The sequence below is a fragment of the Ictidomys tridecemlineatus genome, chromosome 1 (assembly GCF_052094955.1).
Source record: "Ictidomys tridecemlineatus isolate mIctTri1 chromosome 1, mIctTri1.hap1, whole genome shotgun sequence".
NCBI lineage: Eukaryota > Metazoa > Chordata > Mammalia > Rodentia > Sciuridae > Ictidomys > Ictidomys tridecemlineatus.
In genome coordinates, this window is record NC_135477.1 from 150,113,295 (window position 1) to 150,128,757 (window position 15,463).

Consider the following 15,463-nt stretch of genomic DNA (forward strand, 5'->3'; position numbering starts at 1 on the left):
TCTTTCTCAATTTTTGTGTTACTGGGGATTAAAACCCAGAGGTGCTCTATTACTAAGCTATGTTCCTAGTTTTTTTTTTGTTGTTGTTGTTTGTTTGGTACTGGGGATTGAATTCAGAGGCACTCAACGACTGAGCCACATCCCCAGCACTAGTTTTTTGTGTTTTTTTTAGAGCAAGAGTCTCACTGAGTTGCTTAGTGCCTTGCTTTTGCTGAGGCTGGCTTTGAACTCGTGATCCTCCTGACTCAGCCTCCTGAGCCGCTGTAATTACAGGTGTGCACCACCACACCTGTCCTCAGCTCTTTTTACTTTATTTTGAAACAGAGTCTCACTAAATTGTCAAAGCTGGCCTTGAACTTGCCATCCTCCTGCCTTAGCCTCCCAAATAGCTGGGATTATAGTTGTGTGCCACCATGCCTGACTTTGAGGTCTCATTTTTGCATATTTTTGTACTTCACCTTTTTTTTCTTCTCTTGTGGTGCTGGGGATCAAACCCAGAGCTTCATGCTAAGCATGCGCTCTACCCCAACCTCTCTTGCACTCTTCTTCTTTTAACTTTATCAAGAGTATTTGATTGGTAGTGAAAAAAAGAAAAACAAAATAAAAAATAAAAAGAGAAACCTCCGAAGTTCATCACAAAGTTTTATGAAATTAGCACTCTAGAAAAAGGACAAAGTCTAGTTTGTTGGCGGGTCCTCAAGTTCTTTATGTAAAGTACATAAAAATAGCCTTTGACTGGCCAAGTATAAAAAATGTTAAGCACTTTTAGGATGAACATTCCTCCTACTTCACAGCCAGTATCTGGGTATCTGTTATGGTATTCCCAGAGAAGACTGGCATGTGGCTCAGCTAAACTGGTGGGGAAGACTTCTCCAGGGAGTTTCCAGACCTCCAGATCGGGACAGGGCTACAACATTTGTCCCTCTTGTAATGAGGCTTCTGGATTCTTGGACTGAACAGCTACTAATTTTCCCATCTCACCAACCTGCAAATGACCATTGTGGGACTATTTAGCCTCTGATTGTGTGAGCCAATATAATAAATTCCTTCTTAGGCTGGGGTTAGTGACACATACTTATAGTTCCAGCTACCAGGGAGACTGAGGCAGGAGGATCATTTGAGTCCAGCAGTACAAGACCAGCCTGGGCAACACAGAAAGACCTCATCTCAAAAAACAAAACAAAAAAACACCATCACCAAAAATCTCCTTTTAACAACTGTGTTTTCTTTTTGTTTGGTTCCTCTAAAGAACCCTGACTAATAGACACTATTAGGAAGCAATTTTCATCCCTGAGGAGTTCTGGGAGAGAGGGTCTCTCAAGTCAGGATGAGCAAAAGTCTTGACACACATCACAGAAATGAATTTAAGAACATGTCAGTTAGAGGCAGATAGATTTATTTAGGAAAGCAGAGACACATTCAAGGGAGAATGAAGGCCATATGGAGAGTGAGATGTTCTGGGAGTGAAAACAAGTACTATACATTTTAAGGAAGAATTTGGGGCATCTTGAGAGCAAGAGAAAGCAACCCTTTTGCTGGGGGTGTTCAGTAGCTAAGGACTGAACTAGAAGTGGAGTCAAGGTGCAGTTATGCAACTTCTCACCAATTTTCCCTGAACTTGGGCATTGCCCTCACATCATGTTACCTTTGCCAGGAATGACACAGGTCAAGGGTACGCCCTGGGTTGCAGGAGTGCTTGCTGCTTGCTTTACATTCTAACAGTTTGTGGGTGTTTTCTGCATTCCTATGGTTAAAGGGCACTTCTCTCTTTTTTTATATATATATTTTTAGTTTTTTTTTTTAAATTCAGCAGAACTTTATTTTATTTATTTAGATGCGGTGCTGAGATCGAACCCAGTGCCTCACACATGCTAAGCAAGGGTTCTGCCACTGAGCTACAGCTACAGCCCCTCTTTCTTCCCTTTGATACCAGGGATTGAACCCAGAACCCAGAAGCACTTAACCACTGAGTTACATCTCCTAACCCCCTTTTTTTGGGGGGGGGAGTACTGGGGGTAGAACTCAGGGGCACTTACCCACTGAGCCACATCTCCAACCTTATTTTGTATTTTATTTAGAGACAGGGTCTCACTAAGTTGCTTAGCACCTTGCTTTTGCTGAGGCTGGCTTTGATCCTCCTGCCTCAGCCTCCCAAGCTGCTAGGATTACAGGCATGCATCACTGTACCCGGCCATAGGTGCTTCTCTTCTGAGACTCAGCATATCTTCCTTTTTCTATGTCTCCAAATTGCTATCTCACCTATTCTCAGTAAATACTGCTAGAATGGGTCCTCAGCAGGAGGACAAGCCTCAGAACAACAGGAATGGAAGAGGGTAGTGATGCAGAGTCTTTTGCATGGAGCTGGTCTGTCCTCTGGGACCACCAGCATTTTCAAGTGTGGCTGAAGCTCACAGATGATATTTTATGCAACTTCTTTCAGATCATGTGTGATATTTAAGAATGAAGTAAAACCTGGATTTTTGTTTTCTTTTTTTTTATTTTCCTTTAATTTATTGACTGATTGATTTTTGAGACAGGTTTTCACCTTGTTGTCCAGGCTGATCTTGAACTCCTGGACTCAAATGATCCTGCAACCTCAGCCTCCCAAGTAGCTGGCACTATAGGCACATGCTCCTGTGCCCAGCTTCAAACCTGTTTTATCAAATCATACCATGAAATATTTATTCTTCCTCTTATTTCATCTTATAAAATATTCAGTGTTTTCCTTCAGTTATAAAAAGAAAGCACTAGATCATTTATTTTTTAGCAGTATATACCACAATAAATCCTGCTACTGTCAGTGTGTAGTGGGGTGTGTGTGTGTGTGTGTGTGTGTGTGTGTGTGTGTGTGTTACTGAGAATTGAACCTAGGAGCATGCTACCACATAGCTATATACCCAGTCCTCTTATTTAATTAATTAATTAGCTAATTAATTAATTGTTTGGTACTAGGGATTGAACCCAGGGACACTTAATCACCAAACCACATCCCCAGTCCTTTTTTTAAAGGATATTTTTAAAATTGTCAACGAACCTCTATTTTATTAATTTATTTATATGTGATGCCGAGAATCAAACCCAGTGCCTCCCACAAGCTAGGCAAGTGCTCTACCACTGAGCTACAATCCCAGCCCAATCCCCAGTCCTTTTTATTTTTTATTTTGAAACAGAGTCTTGCAAAGTTGCTGAGGCTGTCCTTGAACTTGTGAATCTCCTGCCTCGGTCTCCCAAGTAGTTGGGATTCCAGGCATGTGCCACCATGCCTGGAATAAATGATGCTATCTATGCTTAATAAGACACACACACACACACACACACACACACACACAAACACACGTGCCATTTTCAAGAGATACACAAGGAGGGAATCCAACAAAATTTCTATCTAAATGATGAAACATTTTTCTGTAAGAGATTGCTTTTTTAAAACAGACTGTTTAAACTCTCCCTAATTCAAAGTTGAACTTTGAAAGGTTCTCAGAAGAGCTAAAGTCTTAATAAAATGCCCCTAATCCATGTGACTTTTGAAGATTCACTTGACCACATTTTCTTTCACATTTTAGTAGTGTTGTGAGGGCCAGGGATATAGCTCCGAGGTAGAGTGCTTGCTTAGCATGTGCAAGGCTGAGGGTTTGATCTCCATCACTGAAAAAAAAAAAAGTGGTAAAAATAATCTCAGCTATCTTTGATTCCTCCATGCATGTACTTCCTTATTTAAACCTCCTGCTGCTTGAAGTGGGTGTTGGTGTTCTCTCTCTTTTAGAGATGAGGAAAAGAGTCTTTGTAAATAAAATCATATTCCCAAGGATATGAGATCATTTTCAGAACTGAGGAACCAGGGCTTGAATCTTAGAAGCTCTACCAACCAGCTCAAGCATCTCTTTCCTGTACCCACCTCCCTCCCTGAGGCTCTAGGGTTGATCTTTCATGGATAGCTGGGGCAGCAGGAGCTAGAAATACAAGGTTTCCTCTAGAAATGTCGGGGAAACATAGCTTTCAGGAATGCTACTTCTAGAACTCCCAGTGTATAATGGCCCACTTGATGGTGACCCAGATCCTTTAGGATTTTTAATCTTATTTTCTATCCCCCCCTTTTTTTTTTTGTTACTGGAGGTTAAGCCCAGGGGCACTTAATCAGTGAACCACATCCCCAGCTTTTTTATATATTTTCTTTAAAGACAGGGTCTCACTGAGTTGCTTAGAGTCTCACTAAGTTGCTGAGGCTGGCTTTGAACTCAAAATCCTCCTGCCTCAGCCTCCTGAGCCACTGGGATTACAGGCATGCATCCCCGGCCCGGCTTTTCTATTCTTTAAACTCAATAGTTCATATTTTTCTGTCTTCAAGTTTGCTGATTCTTTCTCCTACTTGCTCAAACCTGCTTTTGAATTCCTGTAATGAATTTTTCATTTCAGTTATCACACTTTTCAGCTCCGGAATTTTTTGTGAGTTTCGTTTTTAGTTTTCTGTCTCCTGATTGATATTTCCATCTTATTTCATCCATTTATTGATATTTCTATTGTCTTGGCTTTCTTCCTTTAGTTCTTCTGGCATCTTTAAAGCAGTTATTTAAAGTATTCATCTAATAGATCCATCATCACTCAGGTCTTTTTTTGTTGTTCTTTTTTTCTTTTTAGTATTGGAGATTGAACCAGGAGCACTTAACCACTAAGGCACATCCCCAGCCTTCTTCTTTAAAAAAATAAAAATAAAAAATTAAATATATGAGAGAGAGAGTGTGTGTGTTTATTTTATTTATTATTAATTTATTTATTTAATTTATTTTTATGTGTGCTGAGGATTGAACCCAGTGCCTCACACATTCTAGGCAAGTGCTTTTACCACAGAGCCACAACTCCAGCTCCTAATTTTTAATTTTGAAAAAGAGTCTCTCTAAGTTGCTTAGGGCCTTGCTAAATTGCTGAGGCTGGCTTTGAGCTTGCGGTCCTCTAGTCTCAACCTTCTGAGTCACTGCGATTACAGCTATGTGCCGCTGGGACCGGCCTGTCAGGACTTTTTTCAGGGATAGTTTCTGTTGATTTACTTTTTTTGTTTGTTTTGAGTGGGATACTTTCCTGTTTCTTTGTATGCTTTGAGGGTTTTTGTTATTGTTGTTCAAATCTGGATACTTAATCTGATAATGTTATTACTCTGGAAAACACTTTCTCCCCCTTCCTCAGGGCTTGCTGTTTTCTTTCTTTTTTTAGTTGAAAAAAGTTTTAAGAGATGGAGTCTCACCCAGTGACTTGGGAGGCTGAGGCAGGAGGATTGAAAATTCAAGGCTGGGCTGGGGATGTGGCTCAAGCGGTAACACGCTTGCCTGGCATGCGTGCAGCCCGGGTTCGATCCTTAGCACCACAAACAAAGTTGTTGTGTCCGCTGAAAGCTAAAATAAGTAAGTAAGTAAATAAATAAATAAAGATTAGAAAAAAAAAATTCAAGGCAGACTTAGCAACTTGGTGAGTACTTAAGCAAGTTAGATGGGGAGGGACTTAGTTCAGTGGTAAAGTGCTCCTGAGTTCAATCCCCAGTACCAAAAAGAAAAAAAAGAAGAGGAGTGGGGGGGTTGCCCCAGATCTAGGCTCAAGTGATCCTCTGCCTTAATTTTTTTTAAAGGGGGGGGGAGAGAATTTTAATATTTATTTTTTAGTTCTCGACGGACACAACATCTTTGTTTTTATGTGGTGCTGAGGATCGAACTCGGGCCGAACGCATGCCAGGCGAGCGCGCTACCCCCCAGCCCCGCCTTAATTTTTTAATGTTAACTTTTATATACTGCCTCTGTGACAACAATCAACCTGAGGCCTAACCTGATGTTCTTCTCAAGTCTTTTTGAGCCTGTGCCTTCTCCTAGGTGTGCATAATGAGTCTAATTTCCACCATATATGCAGTTGTTTTGAATAATCCAATCTCAGATGTCTGACTTCCAGAAGGAGAAAAAGAGGAAAGAAAGGGGGAATAAAAGACCCTGATCTCTTAAGTCCCTGATAAGTCAGTGCTACCTGAGGGTAGGGAACCTGCAGTAATGGGGGAAGGTAGAAGAGCAGGGGCTACCACCTCTTTTTACCTCTGTGATCAGAAGCAGCAATCAGACCATAGATCCCTAATATGTGGAGGGCAGGGTCCTTTTTGCCCACCTTTGCTCGCACAGGTTGGTACTCCAGGAACACACACATGGCTGTCTCCATAGGGTTGACCAGTGGGAGGTGGGCAGCTGCTCTAAGAGCTGAAATTGACCAAAATTAAACATAATACCATCCAAGACCACTCCTAGGAGTTGGAAGCCTTTAACAGACTCCAGAGATCCAAAATAGTTACATCAGACAGAGTCTGCTAGTGCAATTGTTGTTTAGGTTAAGAGACTAATTCTTTATTTCCTACTCCACCATCTTCCCAGAGTCCCCTCCTCTCCCTAATGTTTTGGGTTTTTCGTTTTGATTTGTTTTTGCTCTAATGCTGGGAATCAAAACCAGGGCCTCATGCATGCTTAGCTACACCTCCAGTAGCTCTCTAGCTTGAGAGACTACAACCTCACCAAAACTGAGATACACCTCCCATCCCTAGCTTTTTACTTTGAAAATTTTTGAACTTTTTTTTTTTAAAGAAATTGGCTGGAACGTACCCATACATAACATGTTTTAGGAGGAAGTTTTTCACCACAGAGCTAAATATATGCCTTTCAATAAAGACTAACATAGTGTCCTAGGGCAAGGTTTGAAGGTGACTAACTTACTTTTTTATTTGTGATGTGGTGGGGTTGGTGGGAAATCAGTTTCAGGAACTGCTATGAGAAGCAAATGACCACCAGGGGGCAGTAAAAGCCGGTGGATGAGCAAGGAGCTCTGAATCTGGAGAAACAGCTCCCATTACAACCTGGCATCTCATTGAGCTTTTCCCTGTTTTGTAGTCTGAGGACTCATGGGCATTTCTGTAGCATGAAATCTCCTTGTCCATATTGGGTTGAAGTGGGTATAGCTTGGGAGAGGAGCAGGAGTGACCCAGAATGACCCACCCAATCTCTTTCCACCTTCCAAAAGGAGGGGAGGCCTGGGCGATGGGTGAGCTTGGCTGGGCTCTATTGCCCTTAGATACAGGCTTCTTCTGAGGGTTGTCTGACTGTGCCAGAAGAGGTGGACTGAAAAAAATAAATAGATTTCAACAGAAACTGCTCTGATTTGAAGGGAGATTGAAAAAGGAAAGTAAGTGTTGGATTTCTTGGGACTGAGAAGACAAGTATTATTGAAGCTACGAGGAACAGATACCGGAGCCTGCGCCAACCCCACATTCCTCATCTGGCAGCAGTCCTTCGGGTGTGTCTGTTCCCAGAAGGACTGGTGAAGTTGACATTGTGTGTGGAGCCATGGCCTTCCGGGAGTCTTGGGAGCTGGTGATACTATCTTCTGTATGGACGAGCTGGGCAGCAGTGGTGTGAGAGACACTGGAGCTCTTCCTTGCAGGAGAGGAAGTATTAAGGGGTCTTTCCTTCCTTCCTGTTTCCCTCCCTTCCTCTTTCCATGGAAAATTTCACACACACACATAAAAGTAGAACAAAGATAACAAGAGACTACTGGACAGCCACAGTGAGTATCTCATGATCATTTCGTCGTTGTCATCGTCGTTTTCTTTTATTTTTTGTAGTTGCAGATGGACAGAATGCCTTTCTTTTCTTTTTAATTTTATTTAAAAAAATTTAGTTGGAGATGAACACGATACCTTTATTTATTTATTTATTTTTATGTGGTGTGGGGGATTGAACTCAGTGCTTCATGTTGGCTAGGCAAGTGCTCTACCACTGAGCCACTACCCCAGCCCATGACCACTCTTCTTTATCCTCCTCTTCCACCCCCACCACTGAATTATTTTAAAGCAAATTCTGGACATTATTATATTTTATTTATAAATCTTTTAGGCTGTATCTGCAAATAATAATTATTTAAAATCCAAGCATTATTGGGGGAAACCTGGTATATGAGAACTGCCTGTCAAAAATGGAATGTTCTGAAGGAAAAGAAAGAGGATATAACAAAATGCAATTTATTGGGAAATTATGCATAGAAGTGTATCAGCAAGACAGGACGATTCCTGCACCTGGAAGCAGAAGAGGCTTATATGCTAAGCTAGGCAAAGGTGGGCTATGCCAACTAGACTGTACCAGGGCTTTTTCAAAAACTACTAATATGTCAAATGTCAGTTTATCAGTTCTGGGAGCTGGGGATGTAGCTCAGTGAGAAAAGTGTGATTAGCATGTGTGAATCCCTGGGTTCAATCCCCAGCACCAATGAAAGTAAAAAATAAAAATAAAAAGAAGAAGAAAAAAAGAAAGAAGGAAACAGTCTGGTGTCAGTGGTTGTCACAACATGTTTGACTATGTTAACGGCTTTGCTTATCTGGTGGATTTGGAATGCATGCCACCATCATCTGGTGGGCAAAATTGTGAATACAACCAAGTTGGCTCTAGTCATGTCAAGATAGATTATTGCACATGCACAATACCATTATCACACCTTGGCCTCTAATACCCAGTCCTTATTCACATTTTCCTGATTTTCTCAAGAAATTGTTCTGTAGTCATTTGGTTCAAATCAGGATCCACCTGAAGTGCACACTGTGCATCTGGTGGACGTATTTCTGAGATCTCTCATAATCTGCAATGACCTTCTTGGGACTTTATCTGGCAAGTGTTACAACTTGTAGAGGAACAGAGGGCTTTCTGGCACAGCCATGTCATATTAGATTCCCACTAGGTGGTGCTGGAGTTCTGATATAATTTGACAAGTGCAGAAGAATTCCATTTCTCATCATCTGAGTCTAGACAATGTCATTAGGTTCTCACAACAACCCATATGATAGCAATAATGCTCATTTTATAGATGTAAAAATTAAGTCTAAGGGAGATTTTTAAAATAAGAAATAATGGTTTCTTTCTTTCTTTCTTTCTTTTTTAAAGAGAGAGTGAGAGAGGAGAAGAAATAATGGTTTCTTTTACTTCATCTCATGGACCACATCTGTTTTTTTCTCCAGAATTTCTGTTGACCCAGGACAACCAACAGTGCCAGATGCCACCACCAAGAGCACCAATAGGTCTTCTTGCTAATAAACAGCAAGGGGACTTCAGAGAGTTAAAGGAGTGTGTATTTGGTGATGCTGAGACAACAGTTCCAACTACACCATCCCTCTCATGGAGTACAGATAAAATGCATTTTCATTTCTCATAACTGCTTCATATGTCAGCAGTCCTCTTTATTTCTGTATGGATTCATCCTGACATAACTGCAGCCATCTTGAGTCATAACCACCATGATGTCCCCTGGAAAAATCCCAGTTAGTTTTTTTTCTGCACAGTTTTCCAGCAAATATAAATAGACAAAAGCATTACTGTGGTATGTGGAGCTATACAACTGTACCCTGGCATCAGGAATGTGCCTGTCTCCTTGATGTTACCTTAGATAAACCAGGTACAATTATGGGTTTGATGAAGACACTTTGTCCTTACCCAATTTATACGCCCCTCCTTACTCAAATTGTGAGGATCTACTTGATCTTGCTGCTGCCCAGGACTACACTTCCAAAGGTCCCCAATAAATTTGTGCAAGGCTGGTTCTGACTACCTCTCTTCCTTAGTCTCAGAGTACCTTTGGGTTGGTTCTCATACACTGTTCTAGGACAGTTGCAATAAAAAATTTTATTATGAAATTTTTAATTTTATAAATATGAAGCAGATATATGTATGAATGCATTCATAAAGTTTAAAAAACTAATGAAATAAGCTTTTATGCACCCAACATACAGTTTAAAAAATAGAACCTTAAGCTAGGTATGGTGGCACATGCCTGTAATGCCAGCAACTTGGGAGGCTGAGGCAGGAAGACCATAAGTTCAAGGCAAGTCTCAACAAATTTGTGAGACCCTCAGCAACTGAGTAAGATCCGGTGTCAAAATAAAAACAAAAATGGCTGGGGAGCTCAATGGTAAAGCACCCCTGGGTTTAATTTCCAGTACTAAAAAAGAAAAAAAATGTTAAGAATATCTTTAAAGCCCTTGTAAGTCCTTCCCTGAATCCATTCTCTCCCTCCTAATTCTCCAAGGTTACATTGTACTGAGTTTTTAATTATCATTCATTTGCTTTCTTTATATTTACTACAAACAAATATATATGTATACATATATACATGTACACAGTAATATATACTACCAATATAATATCCTGTAAACAGGATACTGTCATTTGGTTTTGGTGCTGGGGATAGAACCCAAGTCCTTGTGCATGCTAAGCATGTGCTTTATTACTGAGCTACATCCTCTGTTGTTGACTTTTAATTTGTATTAATCTGATGTAGATAAACTAGCATTTAATTGTGCTTTTAATTTGCATTTTTACGATGAATGTGAAGTTCATAATGCATTTTTCTGTTTTGTTGCCCTATTTCCTCTTCCGGTAATGGGAAGCAGATTATTCATCTGCTCCTTATGGGCAGTCCCCAGTACAAAAAAGAAAGACAGACAGAAACAGAAAAACATAAAGACATACGAATAAGGAGAGAGCAAGAGAGGAAAAAAGAACAGGAAGTAAATAGTAATAGTAGTTCTGAGGATCTTCTATTCCTGGATAAGGGAATATTCCTTGATTAGGATCCAGATCTGTCTGGTTTTTGTTTTTTTGGTACTGCAGATTGAACCTAGCACTGCTTAACCACTAAGCCACATTCCCATCACTTATTTATTTACTATTATTATTATTATTATTATTTGTACCAGGAATTGAACTCAGGGGCACTCGACCACTAAGCCACATCCCCAGCCCTATTTTGTATTTTATTTAGAGACAGGGTCTCTCTGAGTTGCTTAGTGTCTCAAAGTTGCTGAGGCTGGCTTTGAATTCTCTATTCTCCTGTCTCAGCCTCCCAAGCCGCTGGAATTACAGGTGTGTGCCACCGCTCCCAGCACTTATTTTAAATTTTGAGATGGGGTCTCACTAAGTTGCTTAGGACTTCACTAAATTTCTGAGGCTGGCTTTGAACTTGGGATTCTCCTTCCTCAGCCTCCTGAGTTGCTGGGAATACAGGCATACATAGCAGCAACTGATCCAGATCTGTTCTTTGAGAGTGGTTTCCTTTAGACTGTTATTCTCAGTGGATTTTGGATGCTTCCTCTAAAAAAACCTCTTCCTTTTCTAAAGAAAATGACCTGTATTTGCCAAAGAGCAGATTCATTTCTTATTCGTGTCCATAAAAAGTTGCACAAAAAAGGCTCAGAGGTCCTTATTGAGTTTAACCTATGTCTATCATTTTTAGTCCAAGCAGGAAGTGCTTTCACCAACATAATTCCCTTTAAAAATCTATAGGTTTCCTATGAATCTAATTGGGGTTCGTGTCATTCCCCAAAATTCACATGCATTATTTTTTCCAAAATAAACCTCTCTCTATTTGAGCATGTGCTAAGGGGCCTTCCCTTCCAGCATTGACTGTGAGGAGCTTGAAAACGTGGAGAAACCCCTCCAGAGACTGTTTCAGAAAACAGCATCTGCTTTACGGGGCAGCAAAAATAGCTTTTATAGTGGGTATGTGCCAATTTGCATATAACAGTCACGATAGACTAGAGGTGATATACAACATATCATCTTACAGAAGTCCAGACACCAAGAGTTCTGAAACTGTCATGAAGGCTGATTTTGCACCAACAGGGGAATAACTCCTTGTCAAAGGAGCAAGGAAATGGGACTTGTTAGTGTTCTGACAGCACTCTGTCCCCAAACATAGCATTCTATGTTAGGACTTCCTGATGCACAGTGAACAAGATAAGCATTCCTCCATGAGGGTCCAAGGTCAGGCCTTGCAACAACCATGGAACAATGACCTTAAGGTTATTAGACTCTCTTTTCTCAGATGGGAGGGTCTGTGAAGCTTCATCTTAAATTATAATGAGTTATTGACAAATTTTTTTTTTTTTTACAGCTGCATCCTAGATTCAATCATGACTTTGAAGCCATTTCTTTTTCTTTTGGTGCTGTGGACTAAATCCAAGGGTCTTTTTTCTTTTTTTTTTTTACTTTTGAGACAACTTGCTTAGTTGCTGAGGCTAGCCTCAAGTTTGTGATCTTCCTGCCTCAGCCTCCTGAGCCGCTGAGATTCAAGCATCTGCCAATTTTTCTGGTTCTATTTTTAAAATATGTTTCTTTTATACATACATACCTATGATAAAGCTTTACTGATCAATTAGTCATAGTAGGAGATTGGTAACAATAACTAATAATTATCTTTTTTAAAGAGAGAGAGAATTTTTTAAATATTTATTTATTTTTTTTAGTTTTCGGCAGACACAACATCTTTGTTTGTGCTGAGGATGGAACGTGGGCCGCACGCATGCCAGGTGAGCGCGCTACTGCTTGAGCCACATCCCCAGCCCCAATAACTAATAATTAAATGAACAATTATAATTATATATTAATAAAAATGTGTGAATGTAGTATCCTCCTTGAAAGAGTAAAGATTAGTGAGTCTGCAGTCAACCATGGATAGTTGATGTTATGGAAAGCAAAACCATGGATAAGGGTGTAGTCATTTTAAAATTTGCCACTTTAAAAAAACCCAGATCCAGATGGTTTTACTGATGAATTCTGCCAAAAACTTAAAGAAAAATTAATGCCAATTCTTTACAAACTCTTCCAAAAATGGAAAGGGAAAACTGCCCAAACTCATTTGATGAAGTCAATATTATCCTCATACCAAAGCCCAAAACATCACAAGACAGGGGCTGGGGATGTGGCTCAAGCGGTAGCGTGCTCGCCTGGCATGCGTGCAGTCAGGGTTCGATCCTCAGCACCACATACCAATAAAGATGTTGTGTCCGCCGAGAACTGAAAAATGAATATTAAAAATTCTCTCTCTTTCTCTCACTCTCTCTCTCTCCTCTCTCACTCTCTCTTTAAGAAAAGAAAAAGAAAAAATAAATATTAAAATTCTCTCTCTCTCTCTTAAAAAAAAAAAATCACAAGACAGCTGGGTACAGTGGCACATGCCTGTAATCCCAGAGGCTCAGGAGGCTGAGGCAGGAGGATTGTGAGTTGAAAGGCAGCCTCAGCAATTTAGTGAGACCCTAAGTAACTCAGTGAGACCCTGTCTCTAAATAAATTATAAATAAAATATTAAAAAGGGCTGGGGATGTGGTTCAGTGGTTAAGTGCCCCAGGTTCAATTCCTGGTACCAAAACCAAACAAAAACAAAACAACAACAACAAAAAAAGAAATCACAGGAAAATTTTCTCCTGCAGGCTGGAGATGTGGCTCAATAGTAGAATGCTTATAATAACAAGGCCCTGGGTTTGTCCCTAGAATTAAAAAAAAAAAATTCTCCTATGAATATAGATGAAAAAAATATCCTGTACAAACTACTGGGGAATCAAAACCAACAATATATAAAAAAGATTGTATACCAAAACTAAGAGAAATATATCCCAGTAGTACAAGTTTGGCTTGCCTAAAAATTGATTAATATAGTGCATCATATTCATAGAATAAAGGGAGAACCGCGTGATCATCTTAATAGATCCAGAACAAACATTTAACAAAATCTAACACCCTTTTATGATAAAAACACTCGGCAAAATACAAATAGGAGGGAATTTCCCTAATCTGATAAAGCACATCAACAACAGCAACAAAAGCAAGCCAGGCAAGTGGTGCCCCATGCCTCTAATCCCAGCATCTCGGGAGGCTGAGGCAGGAGGATTGTAAGTTCAAAGCCAGCCTCAGCAACAGTAAGGTACTAAGCAACTCAGTGAGACCCTGTCTCTAAATACAATACAAAATAGGGCTGGGGGTGTTGCTCAGTGGCTGAGTGCCTCTGAGTTCAATCCCTGGTACCAAAAAAAAAAAAAAAAATCCACAGGCAACATAGTTACTGGTGAAAAACTGAAAACTTAAGAACAGAAATAAGGCCAGGTGCTTTGCCTTGCCTGATTTTGTCACATATTCAACATTGTGCTGGAGATTTCATTCACGGCAACAAGGTAAAAGAAAAACTAAAACTATTTCTATTGGAAGATGAGATGATTTTGTATGTAAAAAAAAATCCTATGGAACCCATTTTAAAAACTATTGGAACTGATAAATAAGTTCAGCAAGGTTATAGGAAACAGGATCCATATAGAATAATCAGTTGGAATTCTACACACTAGTAATTAACAGCCCCAAAGTGATGATTAAGAAAACAATTCTGTTGGGTGCGATGGCGCACACCTGTGATTCCAGCAACTCAGGACACTGAAGCAGCAGGATCTCAAGCTCCAAGCCAACCTCAGCAACTTTGTGAGACCCTACCTCAAAACATAGAGAGTAAAAAATACAAAATAGGGCTGGGAATGTGGCTCAGTGGTTGAGTGCCCCTGGGTTCAATCCCCCGCACCCACACTCCAAAAAAAGACGATAAAACTCATTTGACCTGAAGATTCAATGTAATCTCTATCAAAATCCCATCTAGCTTATTTGCAGAATTTGAAAATTCAATTCTGATTTTCATATGGAAATTCAAAGAACCCAAGAGCCAACATCTTTATTTTTTTTTTTTTTAAAGAGAGAGTGGGGGGCTGGGGATGTGGCTCAAGCGGTAGCGCACTTGCCTGGCATACATGCGGCTCGGGTTCCATCCTCAGCACCACATACAAACAAAGATGCTGTACTCGCCGATTACTAAATAATAAATATTTTTAAAAAAGAGAGAGAGAGAGTGGGAGAGAGAGAGAATTTTTTAATATTTATTTTATTTATTTATTTTTTTAATTCTCGGCAGACACAACATCTTTGTTTGCATGTGGTGCTGAGGATCCAACCCGGGCCGCACGCATGCCAGGCGAGCGTACTACTGCTTGAGCCACATCCCCAGCCAGAGCCAACATCTTTAAAAAGAAGAGCAAAGTTGGAGGACTCATACTTTCTGATTTCCAATCTTACGACAAAATTACAATAATCAAGACAATAAGGTACTGATGTAAGGACTGTCACAGATCAATGAAATAAAATAAAGAGAATATAAATAAACCACGGATTTATGGACAATTGATTTGCATCATTTTTTTTTTATTGTTGGTCGTTCAAAACATTACACAGTTCTTAATACATCATCTTTCACAGTTTGATTCAAGTGGGTTATGAACTCCCAACTGCATCATTTTTTACTGTGGCAAATTGCCACATAATTTATTGTGGTAAATTACACAACATTAAATGCATCGTCTTAACCATTTTTGAGGGTATTCCATACAGTCAGTATTCCATACAGTCATACATCACTTAATGGCAAGGATAGTTCTGAGAAATGTGTCATTTTCATCCATATTGAAGATTTGCTCTGGGAAGGAATTTTCCTCCACACTTAGTTTTATCATCACTTGCCCTCACCGCAGCGCTCCCAGACCCGCCACTCATCTTCACGTTAGGTAATAAGTGATGATTCTGAGCTCTTCAAACCACTC

At 40.0% G+C, this 15,463-nt stretch overlaps 1 long non-coding RNA gene across 2 annotated transcripts in view; it reads left to right on the plus strand.

The window, feature by feature from the left end:
* The window catches only part of LOC106145124 (uncharacterized), a 27,275-nt gene extending 12,228 nt beyond the window's left edge, over window positions 1-15,047 (plus strand). Inside the window, exons 3-6 of one of the 2 annotated variants that reach the window (XR_013438617.1) lie at window positions 4,636-7,578; window positions 9,020-9,453; window positions 12,302-12,364; window positions 14,782-15,047. This is a non-coding gene — a long non-coding RNA (uncharacterized LOC106145124). The remainder of the gene's footprint in view (window positions 1-4,635; window positions 7,579-9,019; window positions 9,454-12,301; window positions 12,365-14,781) is intronic. The other variant, XR_013438616.1, reaches the window with a different exon arrangement.
* Window positions 15,048-15,463: the final 416 nt, after the last annotated feature.